The sequence below is a fragment of the Oncorhynchus masou genome, chromosome 24 (assembly GCF_036934945.1).
Source record: "Oncorhynchus masou masou isolate Uvic2021 chromosome 24, UVic_Omas_1.1, whole genome shotgun sequence".
NCBI classification, from domain to species: domain Eukaryota; kingdom Metazoa; phylum Chordata; class Actinopteri; order Salmoniformes; family Salmonidae; genus Oncorhynchus; species Oncorhynchus masou.
Window position 1 is genome coordinate 10,682,712 of NC_088235.1, and position 18,302 is coordinate 10,701,013.

General features: G+C 45.9%; 1 pseudogene; it reads left to right on the forward strand.

Moving 5' to 3' along the window:
- Nucleotides 1-18,302, forward strand: part of LOC135511836 (receptor-type tyrosine-protein phosphatase epsilon-like) — a 112,678-nt pseudogene that overhangs the window by 71,488 nt on the left and 22,888 nt on the right.

Below are 18,302 nucleotides of genomic sequence, written 5' to 3' on the forward strand. Positions count from 1 at the left end.
GCATTATCACTGTGTTAATCCTCTATTAGCTGCGTTGTTACATCCGTTATTCATTACAATTATCACTGTGATAATCCTCGATTAGCTGTGTTGTTACATCCGTTATTCATTACATTATCACTGTGATAATCCTCTATTAGCTGCGTTGTTACATCTGATATTCATGACATTATCACTGTGATAATCCTCTATTAGCTGCGTTGTTACATCCGTTATTCATTACATTATCACTGTGATAACCCTCTATTAGCTGCGTTGTTACATCCGTTATTCATTACATTATCACTGTGTTAATCCTCTATTAGCTGCATTGTTACATCCATTATTTATTACATTATCACTGTGATAATCCTCTATTAGCTGCGCTGTTACATCCGTTATTCATTACATTATCACTGTGTTAATCCTCTATTAGCTGCGTTGTTTCATCTGATATTCATTACATTATCACTGTGATAATCCTCTATTAGCTGCGTTGTTACATCCGTTATTCATTACATTATATCTGTGATAATCCTCTATTAGCTGCGTTGTTACATCTGATATTCATGACATTATCACTGTGTTAATCCTCTATTAGCTGTGTTGTTACATCTGATATTCATGGCATTATCACTGTGTTAATCCTCTATTAGCTGCGTTGTTACATCCGTTATTCATTACAATTATCACTGTGATAATCCTCTATTAGCTGTGTTGTTACATCCGTTATTCATTACATTATCACTGTGATAATCCTCTATTAGCTGCGTTGTTACATCTGATATTCATTACATTATCACTGTGATAATCCTCTATTAGCTGCGTTGTTACATCCGTTATTCATTACATTATCACATTATCACTATCAGGACTTGTTATCCTCATAAATACTCATAACATGTTATTATTACAATGCTTTCTAAAACTGAAATATCTTATCGAACAACGTAAAGTATAGTATAGAGCCGGTGTAACGCCGGGAGAGTGATGGGTGTGGAGTCAGACGCAGAGAGCAGAAGGAAAACGGGGGAAAAACACTTTAATGTCCTCCGTCCTCCGTAACAGGAACAGGGACAACATAGGGTGACGCCCAAAACACAGGCGCAAACAACAACCCAAAACCACTGTTTACAAACACCGGACAGCGAAAACCCCAAATCAACAAGACACCACTAACGTACAATAACAACAAGCCCGTACAAGCACCAGAGGCATAAACTAAACACCAGAGGGATAAACTAAACACCAGAGGGATAAACTAAACACCAGAGGGATAAACTAAACACCAGAGGGATAAACTAAACACCAGAGGGATAAACTAAACACCAGAGGGATAAACTAAACACCAGAGGCATAAACTAAACACCAGAGGGATAAACTAAACACCAGAGGGATAAACTAAACACCAGAGGATAAACTAAACACCAGAGGGATAAACAAACACCAGAGGATAAACTAAACACCAGAGGGATAAACTAAACACCAGAGGATAAACAAACTTAAATAACACCCATCCCACAACCCCAACAAGGAACAGGTGAAAACAATGAGACAGAAACAAACTTAAATAACACCCATCCCAAAACCCCAACAAGGAACAGGTGAAAACAATGAGACCAAAACAAACTTAAATAACACCCATCCCAAAACCCCAACAAGGAACAGGTGAAAACAATGAGACAGAAACAAACTTAAATAACACCCATCCCAAAACCCCAACAAGGAACAGGTGAAAACAATGAGACCAAATCAAACTTAAATAACACCCACCCCAAAACCCCAACAAGGAACAGGTGAAAACAATGAGACCAAAACAAACTTAAATAACACCCACCCCAAAACCCCAACAAGGAACAGGTGAAAACAATGAGACAGAAACAAACTTAAATAACACTATCATACCAAAACCCCAACAAGTTACAGGTGAAAACAATGAGACAGAAACAAACTTAAATAACACCCATCCCAAAACCCCAACAAGGAACAGGTGAAAACAATGAGACAGAAACAAACTTAAATAACACCCATCCCAAAACCCCAACAAGGAACAGGTGAAAACAATGAGACCGAAACAAACTTAAATAACACCCATCCCAAAACCCCAACAAGGAACAGGTGAAAACAATGAGACAGAAACAAACTTAAATAACACCCATCCCAAAACCCCAACAAGGAACAGGTGAAAACAATGAGACAGAAACAAACTTAAATAACACCCATCCCAAAACCCCAACAAGGAACAGGTGAAAACAATGAGACAGAAACAAACTTAAATAACACCCATCCCAAAACCCCAACAAGGAACAGGTGAAAACAATGAGACAGAAACAAACTTAAATAACACCCATCCCAAAACCCCAACAAGGAACAGGTGAAAACAATGAGACCAAATCAAACTTAAATAACACCCATCCCAAAACCCCAACAAGGAACAGGTGAGAACAATGAGACAGAAACAAACTTAAATAACACCCATCCCAAAACCCCAACAAGGAACAGGTGAAAACAATGAGACAGAAACAAACTTAAATAACACCCATCCCAAAACCCCAACAAGGAACAGGTGAAAACAATGAGACAGAAACAAACTTAAATAACACCCATCCCAAAACCCCAACAAGGAACAGGTGAAAACAATGAGACAGAAACAAACTTAAATAACACCCATCCCAAAACCCCAACAAGGAACAGGTGAAAACAATGAGACAGAAACACACTTAAATAACACCCATCCCAAAACCCCAACAAGGAACAGGTGAAAACAATGAGACAGAAACAAACTTAAATAACACCCATCCCAAAACCCCAACAAGGAACAGGTGAAAACAATGAGACCGAAACAAACTTAAATAACACCCATCCCAAAACCCCAACAAGGAACAGGTGAAAACAATGAGACAGAAACAAACTTAAATAACACCCATCCCAAAACCCCAACAAGGAACAGGTGAAAACAATGAGACAGAAACAAACTTAAATAACACCCATCCCAAAACCCCAACAAGGAACAGGTGAAAACAATGAGACAGAAACAAACTTAAATAAAACCCATCCCAAAACCCCAACAAGGAACAGGTGAAAACAATGAGACCGAAACAATCTTAAATAACACCCATCCCAAAACCCCAACAAGGAACAGGTGAAAACAATGAGACAGAAACAAACTTAAATAACACCCATCCCAAAACCCCAACAAGGAACAGGTGAAAACAATGAGACAGAAACACACTTAAATTACACCCATCCCAAAACCCCAACAAGGAACAGGTGAAAACAATGAGACAGAAACAAACTTAAATAACACCCATCCCAAAACCCCAACAAGGAACAGGTGAAAACAATGAGACTGAAACAAACTTAAATAACACCCATCCCAAAACCCCAACAAGGAACAGGTGAAAACAATGAGACAGAAACAAACTTAAATAACACCCATCCCAAAACCCCAACAAGGAACAGGTGAAAACAATGAGCCCGAAACAAACTTAAATAACACCCACCCCAAAACCCCAACAAGGAACAGGTGAAAACAATGAGACAGAAACAAACTTAAATAACACTATCATACCAAAACCCCAACAAGTTACAGGTGAAAACAATGAGACCGAAACAATCTTAAATAACACCCATCCCAAAACCCCAACAAGGAACAGGTGAAAACAATGAGACAGAAACAAACTTAAATAACACCCATCCCAAAACCCCAACAAGGAACAGGTGAAAACAATGAGACAGAAACACACTTAAATTACACCCATCCCAAAACCCCAACAAGGAACAGGTGAAAACAATGAGACAGAAACAAACTTAAATAACACCCATCCCAAAACCCCAACAAGGAACAGGTGAAAACAATGAGACTGAAACAAACTTAAATAACACCCATCCCAAAACCCCAACAAGGAACAGGTGAAAACAATGAGACAGAAACAAACTTAAATAACACCCATCCCAAAACCCCAACAAGGAACAGGTGAAAACAATGAGCCCGAAACAAACTTAAATAACACCCACCCCAAAACCCCAACAAGGAACAGGTGAAAACAATGAGACAGAAACAAACTTAAATAACACTATCATACCAAAACCCCAACAAGTTACAGGTGAAAACAATGAGACAGAAACAAACTTAAATAACACCCATCCCAAAACCCCAACAAGGAACAGGTGAAAACAATGAGACAGAAACAAACTTAAATAACACCCATCCCAAAACCCCAACAAGGAACAGGTGAAAACAATGAGACCAAAACAAACGAAAAGGAATAAGGGATTGGTGGCAGCTAGTAGACCGGCGACGACGACCGCCGAGCGCCACCCGAACAGGAAGGGGAGCCACCTTCGGTAATATTCGTGACAGCAGGCTTCCTATAGGCTGTCCTGGTAACACTGAGTTCCTGGTCAGAATATAACTGAACCGTATAGAGCAGGCTTCCTATTGGCTGTCCTGGTAACAACACTGAGTTCCTGGTCAGAATATAACTGAACCGTATAGAGCAGGCTTCCTATAGGCTGTCCTGGTAACAACACTGAGTTCCTGGTCAGAATATAACTGAACCGTATAGAGCAGGCTTCCTATAGGCTGTCCTAATAACAACACTGAGTTCCTGGTCAGAATATAACTGAACCGTATAGAGCAGGCTTCCTATAGGCTGTCCTGGTAACAACACTGAGTTCCTTTTCAGAATATAACTGAACCGTATAGAGCAGGCTTCCTATAGGCTGTCCTGGTAACACTGAGTTCCTGGTCAGAATATAACTGAACTGTAGAGCAGGCTTCCTATTGGCTGTCCTGGTAACAACACTGAGTTCCTGGTCAGAATATAACTGAACCGTATAGAGCAGGCTTCCTATAGGCTGTCCTGGTAACAACACTGAGTTCCTTTTCAGAATATAACTGAACCGTATAGAGCAGGCTTCCTATAGGCTGTCCTGGTAACACTGAGTTCCTGGTCAGAATATAACTGAACTGTAGAGCAGGCTTCCTATTGGCTGTCCTGGTAACAACACTGAGTTCCTGGTCAGAATATAACTGAACCGTAGAGCAGGCTTCCTATAGGCTGTCCTGGTAACAACACTGAGTTCCTGGTCAGAATATAACTGAACCGTATAGAGCAGGCTTCCTATAGGCTGTCCTAATAACAACACTGAGTTCCTGGTCAGAATATAACTGAACCGTAGAGCAGGCTTCCTATTGGCTGTCCTGGTAACAACACTGAGTTCCTGGTCAGAATATAACTGAACCGTAGAGCAGGCTTCCTATAGGCTGTCCTGGTAACAACACTGAGTTCCTGGTCAGAATCTAACTGAACCGTAGAGCAGGCTTCCTATAGGCTGTCCTGGTAACAACACTGAGTTCCTGGTCAGAATATAACTGAACCGTAGAGCAGGCTTCCTATTGGCTGTCCTGGTAACAACACTGAGTTCCTGGTCAGAATATAAATGGGATATTGTTGACACGAGTGGCCATCGCACATGCTCAGACTGGTAACCATTCAACTCTTCAGGTCACATTTCAAACACTTCTGTCAGAAGGTTTATAGTGGAGTTTATCTGGTGTGTGTGTGTGTGTGTGTGTGTTTGTGTGTGTGTGTTTGTGTGTGTGTGTTTGTGTGTGTGTGTGTGTTTGTGTGTGTGTGTGTGTGTGTGTGTGTGTTTATTTTGGCACATTGACAATGCGGTTAACAGAAACTAAGATTATTTCTCGAGGGATTTTCACTCTGCAGACGTATGAAGCTATTTCCTGTACTGCACCTGTATGTTCGTGGCAGAAAGACATGAATAATCATTTGATTGACTTGGTAACCGACTGGTAGGACATCATGTCACAATATGAAACTGTCTGTTTGTCTACTCACCCCCCCACGGTGTACAGGGCACACCGTTGACATCATAGACATCTCGGAGGAGTTAAACACCCACCCATCATCAGGTCAGGTATACGGTTGCCATAGTACCTGGGTCCATAACCCACGTGTCACTAACACACCTCTTCCAGGGCTTGTCTCAAATTCCGGACTCTTAACAAAAACCTTCCAGAGTATTGTTGCATGGGGACAGAGTCTGCTGTTCTATAGTGTGGCTGTGCTTCCTCTGGCTTGGTGATGCTGGCTCTGGGGACAGTGACCTCTAACAACTAGTGGCGTTCTAATAAACGTACATCACTTTTGTAAAGAGTCTAGATTTAGATGGAGAGTATTCATCTTTTGAAATCAGTTAGGGTGTGTCGCACGTACAGTATTTTAATACAATGATTTCAATGAATGTCTGTGTACGTCTGATTGGTCGTAGATTTGCTTTCTCTAGGAACCCAGGTGGCGATGGATGAAGGGTCCTGAAGGTCCAACCTAATCAATTTGTCTGTAAATGTCTCTGGAGAAATGTGCTTCTCCGGACGTCTCTGTGTACATACAGGCATCACCACTTCCTCTCAACTCAACTTTCTCTCTGTCTCTCTCTGTCTGTCTCTCTCTGTCTGTCTCTCTCTGTCTGTGTCTTTCTCTCTCTCTCTGTCTCTCTCTGTCTCTCTCTGTCTCTCTCTGTCTCTCTCTGTCTCTCTCTGCCTTGCTCTCTGCCTCTCTCTCTGCCTCTCTCTCTGCCTCTCTCTCTGCCTCTCTCTCTGCTCTCTCTCTCTCTCTCTCTCTCTCTCTCTCTCTCTCTCTCTCTCTCAATTCAAGGGCTTTATTGGCATGGGAAACATGTGTTAACATTGTCAAAGCAAGTGAGGTAGATAATATACAAAATAAACAATAAAAATCAACAGTAAACATTACACATACAGAAGTTTCAAAACAATAAAGACATTACAAATGTCATATTATATATATACAGTGTTTTAACAATGTACAAATGTTTAAAGGACACAAGATAAAATAAATAAGCATAAAATGGGTTGTAATTACAATGGTGTTTGTTCTTCACTGGTTGCCCTTTTCTCGTGGCAACAGGTCACAAATCTTGCTGCTGTGATGGCACACTATGGAATTTCACCCAGTAGATATGGGAGTTTATCAAAATTGGATTTGTTGTTTGTGTACATGGATTTTATAATGTCGTATGTTTTACCTCCAACACCACTTTCCATCAGTTTGTATAGCAGACCCTCATGCCAAATTGAGTCGAAGGCTTTTTTGAAATCAACAAAGCATGAGAAGACTTTGCCTTTGTTTTGGTTTGTTTGGTTGTCAATTAGGGTGTGCAGGGTGAATACATGGTCTGTTGTACGGTTATTTGGTAAAAAGCCAATTTGACATTTGCTCAGTACATTGTTTTCATTGAGGAAGTGTACGAGTCTGCTGTTAATGATAATGCAGAGGATTTTCCCAAGGTTACTGTTGACGCATCTCTCTCTCTCTCTCTCTCTCTCTCTCTCTCTCTCTCTCTCTCTCTCTCTCTCTCTCTCTGTCTCTGTCTCTGTCTCTGTCTCTGTCTCTCTCTGTCTCTCTCTCTCTCTGTCTCTCTCTCTGTCTCTCTCTCTGTCTTTCTCATTTCAATTCAAAAGGAGATTTATTGGCATGGGAAACATATGAAATAAAACATCTGAAATGAACAGTAAAATATTTCACTCACAAGAGTTTTAAAATAATAGAGACATTTCAAATGTTTTATTGTTGAAGTGCCTATAGGAAAATAAATCTACATAAATCTAGGTTTTATTTACAATGGTGTTAGTTCTTCACAGTTTACCCTTTTCTTGTGACAACAGGTCACAAATCTTGCTGCTGTGGTGGCATGCTGTGGTATTTCAACCAGTAGATATGGGAGTTTTAAATTAGTTGTGGGTCTGTGTAATCTGAGGGAAATATGTGTCATGGTCATATATTGGCAGGGCATTTCCACCTCATGTTGTGGGCAGTGTGTATATATATATATATATATATGTTGATTCTCTCTGTCTCTGTCTTTCTTTCTATCTCTCTGCTGCTAAAGCCACTTTCTACCACTCTAAATTCCAAGCATCTGCCTCTAACCCTAGGAAGCTCTTTGCCACCTTCTCCTCCCTTCTGAATCCTCCTCCCCTCCCCCCCCTCCTCCCTCTCTGCAGATGACTTCGTCAACCATTTTGAAAAGAAGGTCGACGACATCCGATCCTCGTTTGCTAAGTCAAACGACACCGCTGGTTCTGCTCACACTGCCCTACCCTGTGCTCTGACCTCTTTCTCCCCTCTCTCTCCAGATGAAATCTCGCTTCTTGTGACGGCCGGCCGCCCAACAACCTGCCCGCTCGACCCTATCCCCTCCTCTCTCCTCCAGACCATTTCCGGGGACCTTCTCCCTTACCTCACCTCGCTCATCAACTCATCCCTGACCGCTGGCTACGTCCCTTCCGTCTTCAAGAGAGCGAGAGTTGCACCCCTTCTGAAGAAACCTACACTCGATCCCTCCGATGTCAACAACTACAGACCAGTATCCCTTCTTTCTTTTCTCTCCAAAACTCTTGAACGTGCCGTCCTTGGCCAGCTCTCCCTCTATCTCTCTCAGAATGACCTTCTTGATCCAAATCAGTCAGGTTTCAAGACTAGTCATTCAACTGAGACTGCTCTTCTCTGCATCACGGAGGCGCTCCGCACTGCTAAAGCTAACTCTCTCTCCTCTGCTCTCATCCTTCTAGACCTATCGGCTGCCTTCGATACTGTGAACCATCAGATCCTCCTCTCCACCCTCTCCGAGTTGGGCATCTCCGGCGCGGCCCACGCTTGGATTGCGTCCTACCTGACAGGTCGCTCCTACCAGGTGGCGTGGCGAGAATCTGTCTCCTCGCCACGCGCTCTCACCACTGGTGTCCCCCAGGGCTCTGTTCTAGGCCCTCTCCTATTCTCGCTATACACCAAGTCACTTGGCTCTGTCATAACCTCACATGGTCTCTCCTATCATTGCTATGCAGACGACACACAATTAATCTTCTCCTTTCCCCCTTCTGATGACCAGGTGGCGAATCGCATCTCTGCATGTCTGGCAGACATATCAGTGTGGATGACGGATCACCACCTCAAGCTGAACCTCGGCAAGACGGAGCTGCTCTTCCTCCCGGGGAAGGACTGCCCGTTCCATGATCTCGCCATCACGGTTGACAACTCCATTGTGTCCTCCTCCCAGAGCGCTAAGAACCTTGGCGTGATCCTGGACAACACCCTGTCGTTCTCAACCAACATCATGGCGGTGGCCCGTTCCTGTAGGTTCATGCTCTACAACATCCGCAGAGTACGACCCTGCCTCACCCAGGAAGCGGCGCAGGTCCTAATCCAGGCACTTGTCATCTCCCGTCTGGATTACTGCAACTCGCTGTTGGCTGGGCTCCCTGCCTGTGCCATTAAACCCCTACAACTCATCCAGAACGCCGCAGCCCGTCTGGTGTTCAACCTTCCCAAGTTCTCTCCGTCACCCCGCTCCTCCGCTCTCTCCACTGGCTTCCAGTTGAAGCTCGCATCCGCTACAAGACCATGGTGCTTGCCTACGGAGCTGTGAGGGGAACGGCACCGCAGTACCTCCAGGCTCTGATCAGGCCCTACACCCAAGCAAGGGCACTGCGTTCATCCTCCTCTGGCCTGCTCGCCTCCCTACCATTGAGGAAGTACAGTTCCCGCTCAGCCCAGTCAAAACTGTTCGCTGCTCTGGCCCCCAATGGTGGAACAAACTCCCTCACGACGCCAGGACAGCGGAGTCAATCACCACCTTCCGGAGACACCTGAAACCCCACCTCTTCAAGGAATACCTAGGATAGGATAAGTAATCCTTCTCACCCCCCCCTCTTAATGACTTAGATGCACTATTGTAAAGTGGCTGTTCCACTGGATGTCAGAAGGTGAATTCACCAATTTGTAAGTCGCTCTGGATAAGAGCGTCTGCTAAATGACTTAAATGTAAATGTAAATGTCCCTATCCTTCTCTCTCTCTCTCTCTCTCTCTTTCTGTCGCTGTCTCTCTCTCCCTCTCTTTCTCTCTGTCTCTGTCTTTTTTTTTCTCCCTCTCCCTATCCCTCCCTCTCTCTCTCTTTCTGTCTCTGTCTCTCTTTCTATCTCTGTCTCTCTTTCTGTCTCTGTCTCTTTCTCTCTGTCTCTCTCTGTCTCTTTCTCTCTGTCTCTCTCTGTCTCTCTCTGTCTCTCTCCCTCTCTTTCTCTCTCTCTCTCTCTTTCTCTCTCCCTCTCTCTCTCTCTCTCTCTCTCCCTCTCTCTCTCTCTCTCTGTCTCTGTCTCTCTCTCCCTCTCTTTCTCTCTGTCTCTGTCTCTCTCTCTCTCTCCCCTCTCTCCCTCTCTCCCTCTCACACACACACCACCACTTGGAGCAACAAACTGAACCTGTCTTCTCTCTCTCCCTCTCTTTTCTCTCTCTCTCCCTCTCTCTGTCTCTCTCTGTCTTTCTCTCTCCCTCTCCCCCTCTCTCCCTCTCTCCCTCTCTCCCTCTCTCCCTCTCTCCCTCTCTCCCTCTCTCCCTCTCACACACACACCACCACTTGGAGCAACAAACTGAACCTGTCTTCTCTCTCTCCCTCTCTTTCTCTCTCTCTCCCTCTCTCTGTCTCTCTGTCTCTCTCTCTCCCTCTCTTTCTCTCTCTCTCCCTCTCTCTGTCTCTCTCTCTCTTTCTCTCTCCCTCTCCCCTCTCTCCCTCTCACACACACACCACCACTTGGAGCAACAAACTGAACCTGTCTTTCTCTCTCTCCCTCTCTTTCTCTCTCTCTCCCTCTCTCTGTCTCTCTGTCTCTCTCTCTCCCTCTCTTTCTCTCTCTCTCCCTCTCTCTGTCTCTCTCTCTCTTTCTCTCTCCCTCTCCCCCTCTCTCCCTCTCACACACACACCACCACTTGGAGCAACAAACTGAACCTGTCTTCTCTCTCTCCCTCTCTTTCTCTCTCTCTCCCTCTCTCTGTCTCTCTGTCTCTCTCTCTCCCTCTCTTTCTCTCTCTCTCCCTCTCTCTGTCTCTCTCTCTCTCTCCCTCTCTCCCTCTCTCCCTCTCACACACACACCACCACTTGGAGCAACAAACTGAACCTGTCTTTCTCTCTCTCCCTCTCTTCCTCTCTGTCTCTGTCTCTGTTTGTCTCTGTCTCTGTCTCTCCCTCTCTCTCTCTCTCTCCCTCTCTCTCTCTCTCCCTCTCTCCCTCTCTCCCTCTCACACACACACCACCACTTGGAGCAACACACTGAACCTGTCTTCTCTCTCTCCCCTCCCTCGTCCACAGAACAACAGACAGTGGTGCTGCTCCCCAGATCCCCCTCTGCCTCTAAAACCTACTTCCCCATCCCAGTCGACTGCCTGGAGGAGGAGACCAGGATACGATCCGCTGACGATGGCAAACTCTTCAGAGAGGAGTTCAATGTAAGGACTCTTCTCCTACTACTGGTCAGAGAGGAGTTCAATGTAAGGACTCTTCTCCTCCTACTGGTCAGAGAGGAGTTCAATGTAAGGACTCTTCTCCTCCTACTGGTCAGAGAGGAGTTCAATGTAAGGACTCTTCTCCTCCTACTGGTCAGAGAGGAGTTCAATGTAAGGACTCTTCTCCTACTACTACTGTCCAAGTACTGTAATCACTTCTAGACAAACTGGTCAGAGAGGAGTTCAATGTAAGGACTCTTCTCCTCCTACTACTGTCCAAGTACTGTAATCACTTCTCCTCCTACTGGTCAGAGAGGAGTTCAATGTAAGGACTCTTCTCCTCCTACTACTGACCAAGTACTGTAATCACTTATAGACAAACTGGTCAGAGAGGAGTTCAATGTAAGGACTCTTCTCCTCCTACTACTGTCCAAGTACTGTAATCACTTATAGACAAACTGGTCAGAGAGGAGTTCAATGTAAGGACTCTTCTCCTACTACTACTGTCCAAGTACTGTGATCACTTCTAGACAAACTGGTCAGAGAGGAGTTCAATGTAAGGACTCTTCTCCTCCTACTACTACTACTGACCAAGTACTGTAATCACTTCTAGACAAACTGGTCAGAGAGGAGTTCAATGTAAGGACTCTTCTCCTCCTACTGGTCAGGAGTTCAATGTAAGGACTCTTCTCCTCCTACTGGTCAGAGAGGAGTTCAATGTAAGGACTCTTCTCCTCCTACTACTACTGACCAAGTACTGTAATCACTTCTAGACAAACTGGTCCGAGAGGAGTTCAATGTAAGGACTCTTCTCCTCCTACTACTACTACTGTCCAAGTACTGTAATCACTTCTAGACAAACTGGTCAGAGAGGAGTTCAATGTAAGGACTCTTCTCCTACTACTACTACTGACCAAGTACTGTAATCACTTATAGACAAACTGGTCAGAGAGGAGTTCAATGTAAGGACTCTTCTCCTCCTACTACTACTACTGTCCAAGTACTGTAATCACTTATAGACAAACTGGTCAGAGAGGAGTTCAATGTAAGGACTCTTTACCTACTACTACTACTGTCCAAGTACTGTAATCACTTATAGACAAACTGGTCAGAGAGGAGTTCAATGTAAGGACTCTTCTCCTACTACTACTGTCCAAGTACTGTAATCACTTCTAGACAAACTGGTCAGAGAGGAGTTCAATGTAAGGACTCTTTACCTACTACTACTACTGTCCAAGTACTGTAATCACTTCTAGACAAACTGGTCCGAGAGGAGTTCAATGTAAGGACTCTTCTCCTCCTACTACTGTCCAAGTACTGTAATCACTTATAGACACCTGGTCGAGAGGAGTTCAATGTAAGGACTCTTCTCCTCCTACTACTGTCCAAGTACTGTAATCACTTATAGACAAACTGGTCAGAGAGGAGTTCAATGTAAGGACTCTTCTCCTCCTACTGGTCCGAGAGGAGTTCAATGTAAGGACTCTTCTCCTACTACTACTGTCCAAGTACTGTAATCACTTCTAGACAAACTGGTCAGAGAGGAGTTCAATGTAAGGACTCTTCTCCTCCTACTACTGTCCAAGTACTGTAATCACTTCTAGACAAACTGGTCAGAGAGGAGTTCAATGTAAGGACTCTTCTCCTCCTACTGGTCAGAGAGGAGTTCAATGTAAGGACTCTTCTCCTCCTACTGGTCTGAGAGGAGTTCAATGTAAGGACTAATCCACTACCACTCTCTGAGTTTGGATTCCTGAGTGGCACAGCGGTTTAAGGCACTGCATCTCAGTGCTAGAGGTGTCACTACAGACACCCTGGTTCGAATCCAGGCTGTATCACAACCGGCCGTGATTGGGAGTCCAATAGGGCGGTTTCACAATTGGCCCAGCGTCTTCCTGGTTTGGCCACGGTAGGCCGTCATTGTAAATAAGAATTTGTTCTTACTGCTGTCCTACTACAGTATAAGCTGACAATGGGGTCTTCAGAGAGGAGGTCAGTGTAGGTGTCCTCTCCTCTCCTCTGCTCCTCTCAGTAGATGAATGTACCACTGCTGTCCTACTACAGTATACGCTGAGAGGAGGTCAGTGTAGGTGTCCTCTCCTCTCCTCTGCTCCTCTCGGTAGATGAATGTACCACTGCTGTCCTACTACAGTATACGCTGAGAGGAGGTCAGTGTAGGTGTCCTCTCCTCTCCTTTGCTCCTCTCAGTAGATGAATGTACCACTGCTGTCCTACTACAGTATACGCTGAGAGGAGGTCAGTGTAGGTGTCCTCTCCTCTCCTCTGCTCCTCTCAGTAGATGAATGTACCACTGCTGTCCTACTACAGTATACGCTGAGAGGAGGTCAGTGTAGGTGTCCTCTCCTCTCCTCTGCTACCCTCAGTAGATGAATGTACCACTGCTGTCCTACTACAGTATACGCTGAGAGGAGGTCAGTGTAGGTGTCCTCTCCTCTCCTCTGCTCCTCTCAGTAGATGAATGTACCACTGCTGTCCTACTACAGTATACGCTGAGAGGAGGTCAGTGTAGGTGTCCTCTCCTCTCCTTTGCTCCTCTCAGTAGATGAATGTACTACTGCTGTCCTACTACAGTATACGCTGAGAGGAGGTCAGTGTAGGTGTCCTCTCCTCTCCTCTGCTACCCTCAGTAGATGAATGTACCACTGCTGTCCTACTACAGTATACGCTGAGAGGAGGTCAGTGTAGGTGTCCTCTCCTCTCCTCTGCTCCTCTCAGTAGATGAATGTACCACTGCTGTCCTACTACAGTATACGCTGAGAGGAGGTCAGTGTAGGTGTCCTCTCCTCTCCTCTGCTACTCTCAGTAGATGAATGTACCACTGCTGTCCTACTACAGTATACGCTGAGAGGAGGTCATTGTAGGTGTCCTCTCCTCTGCTCCTCTCAGTAGATGAATGTACCACTGCTGTCCTACTACAGTATACGCTGAGAGGAGGTCAGTGTAGGTGTCCTCTCCTCTGCTCCTCTCAGTAGATGAATGTACCACTGCTGTCCTACTACAGTATACGCTGAGAGGAGGTCAGTGTAGGTGTCCTCTCTCCTCTCCTCTGCTCCTCTCAGTAGATGAATGTACCACTGCTGTCCTACTACAGTATACGCTGAGAGGAGGTCATTGTAGGTGTCCTCTCCTCTCCTCTGCTACTCTCAGTAGATGAATGTACCACTGCTGTCCTACTACAGTATACGCTGAGAGGAGGTCAGTGTAGGTGTCCTCTCCTCTGCTCCTCTCAGTAGATGAATGTACTACTGCTGTCCTACTACAGTATACGCTGAGAGGAGGTCAGTGTAGGTGTCCTCTCCTCTCCTCTGCTACTCTCAGTAGATGAATGTACCACTGCTGTCCTACTACAGTATACGCTGAGAGGAGGTCAGTGTAGGTGTCCTCTCCTCTGCTCCTCTCAGTAGATGAATGTACTACTGCTGTCCTACTACAGTATACGCTGAGAGGAGGTCAGTGTAGGTGTCCTCTCCTCTCCTCTGCTCCTCTCAGTAGATGAATGTACCACTGCTGTCCTACTACAGTATACTCTGAGAGGAGGGCAGTGTAGGTGTCCTCTCCTCTCCTCTGCTACCCTCAGTAGATGAATGTACCACTGCTGTCCTACTACAGTATACGCTGAGAGGAGGTCAGTGTAGGTGTCCTCTCCTCTCCTCTGCTCCTCTCAGTAGATGAATGTACTACTGCTGTCCTACTACAGTATACGCTGAGAGGAGGTCAGTGTAGGTGTCCTCTCCTCTCCTCTGCTCCTCTCAGTAGATGAATGTACTACTGCTGTCCTACTACAGTATACGCTGAGAGGAGGTCAGTGTAGGTGTCCTCTCCTCTCCTCTGCTACTCTCAGTAGATGAATGTACCACTGCTGTCCTACTACAGTATACGCTGAGAGGAGGTCAGTGTAGGTGTCCTCTCCTCTCCTCTGCTCCTCTCAGTAGATGAATGTACCACTGCTGTCCTACTACAGTATACGCTGAGAGGAGGTCAGTGTAGGTGTCCTCTCCTCTCCTCTGCTACTCTCAGTAGATGAATGTACCACTGCTGTCCTACTACAGTATACGCTGAGAGGAGGTCAGTGTAGGTGTCCTCTCCTCTCCTCTGCTCCTCTCAGTAGATGAATGTACCACTGCTGTCCTACTACAGTATACGCTGAGAGGAGGTCAGTGTAGGTGTCCTCTCCTCTCCTCTGCTCCTCTCAGTAGATGAATGTACCACTGCTGTCCTACTACAGTATACGCTGAGAGGAGGTCAGTGTAGGTGTCCTCTCCTCTCCTCTGCTCCTCTCAGTAGATGAATGTACCACTGCTGTCCTACTACAGTATACGCTGAGAGGAGGTCAGTGTAGGTTTCCTCTCCTCTGCTCCTCTCAGTAGATGAATGTACTACTGCTGTCCTACTACAGTATACGCTGAGAGGAGGTCATTGTAGGTGTCCTCTGCTCCTCTCAGTAGATGAATGTACTACTGCTGTCCTACTACAGTATACGCTGACAACGGGGTCTTCAGGGAGGAGTTTAATGTTGGTGTCACCCTCTCCTCTAATGTTCTCAGTACTGCTACAGCAGTAATGTACAGCCTGTCTGCCATAAGGGTCCTTATGGGTACCACTGTAGGATGAATGTACAATGTTGTATTGGACAGTGAATTTATATCAGAAGCTGAGTGGTAGAATGTACTGTAGGATTTCATTTTGATCAAGTAAGGATATCCAGCCACTGTGTTGGACCCTGTGTGTTGATATCCAGCCACTGTGTTGGACCCTGTGTGTTGATATCCAGCCACTGTGTTGGACCCTGTGTGTTGATATCTAGCCACTGTGTTGGACCCTGTGTGTTGATATCCAGCCACTGTGTTGGACCCTGTGTGTTGATATCTAGCCACTGTGTTGGACCCTGTGTGTTGATATCTAGCCACTGTGTTGGACCCTGTGTGTTGATATCCAGACGCTGTGTTGGACCCTGTGTGTTGATATCCAGACGCTGTGTTGGACCCTGTGTGTTGATATCCAGCCACTGTGTTGGACCCTGTGTGTTGATATCCAGACACTGTGTTGGACCCTGTGTGTTGATATCTAGCCACTGTGTTGGACCCTGTGTGTTGATATCTAGCCACTGTGTTGGACCCTGTGTGTTGATATCCAGCCACTGTGTTGGACCCTGTGTGTTGATATCCAGCCACTGTGTTGGACCCTGTGTGTTGATATCAAGACGCTGTGTTGGACCCTGTGTGTTGATATCCAGACGCTGTGTTGGACCCTGTGTGTTGATATCCAGACACTGTGTTGGACCCTGTGTGTTGATATCCAGCCACTGTGTTGGACCCTGTGTGTTGATATCCAGACACTGTGTTGGACCCTGTGTGTTGATATCCAGCCACTGTGTTGGACCCTGTGTGTTGATATCCAGCCACTGTGTTGGACCCTGTGTGTTGATATCCAGCCACTGTGTTGGACCCTGTGTGTTGATATCCAGCCACTGTGTTGGACCCTGTGTGTTGATATCCAGACGCTGTGTTGGACCCTGTGTGTTGATATCCAGCCACTGTGTTGGACCCTGTGTGTTGATATCCAGCCACTGTGTTGGACCCTGTGTGTTGATATCCAGCCACTGTGTTGGACCCTGTGTGTTGATATCCAGCCACTGTGTTGGACCCTGTGTGTTGATATCCAGACACTGTGTTGGACCCTGTGTGTTGATATCCAGACACTGTGTTGGACCCTGTGTGTTGATATCCAGACACTGTGTTGGACCCTGTGTGTTGATATCCAGACACTGTGTTGGACCCTGTGTGTTGATATCCAGACACTGTGTTGGACCCTGTGTGTTGATATCCAGCCACTGTGTTGGACCCTGTGTGTTGATATCCAGACGCTGTGTTGGACCCTGTGTGTTGATATCCAGCCACTGTGTTGGACCCTGTGTGTTGATATCCAGACGCTGTGTTGGACCCTGTGTGTTGATATCTAGCCACTGTGTTGGACCCTGTGTGTTGATATCCAGACGCTGTGTTGGACCCTGTGTGTTGATATCTAGCCACTGTGTTGGACCCTGTGTGTTGATATCCAGCCACTGTGTTGGACCCTGTGTGTTGATATCCAGCTGCTGTGTTGGACCCTGTGTGTTGATATCCAGCCACTGTGTTGGACCCTGTGTGTTGATATCCAGCCGCTGTGTTGGACCCTGTGTGTTGATATCCAGCCACTGTGTTGGACCCTGTGTGTTCTGATATCTTGATATCCAGCCACTGTGTTGGACCCTGTGTGTTCTGATATCTTGATACCCAGACACTGTGTTGGACCCTGTGTGATCTGATATCTTGATACCCAGCCACTGTGTTGGACCCTGTGTGTTGATACCAAGACACTGTGTTGGACCCTGTGTGTTCTGATATCTTGATACCCAGCCACTGTGTTGGACCCTGTGTGTTGATACCAAGACACCGTGTTGGACCCTGTGTGTTCTGATATCTTGATATCCAGCCACTGTGTTGGACCCTGTGTGTTCTGATATCTTGATACCCAGCCACTGTGTTGGACCCTGTGTGTTGATACCAAGACACCGTGTTGGACCCTGTGTGTTCTGATATCTTGATATCCAGCCACTGTGTTGGACCCTGTGTGTTGATACCCAGACACTGTGTTGGACCCTGTGTGTTCTGATATCTTGATACCCAGCCACTGTGTTGGACCCTGTGTGTTGATACCAAGACACTGTGTTGGACCCTGTGTGTTCTGATATCTTGATACCCAGCCACTGTGTTGGACCCTGTGTGTTGATACCAAGACACTGTGTTGGACCCTGTGTGTTCTGATATCTTGATATCCAGCCACTGTGTTGGACCCTGTGTGTTGATACCCAGACACTGTGTTGGACCCTGTGTGTTCTGATATCTTGATACCCAGCCACTGTGTTGGACCCTGTGTGTTGATACCAAGACACTGTGTTGGACCCTGTGTGTTCTGATATCTTGATACCCAGCCACTGTGTTGGACCC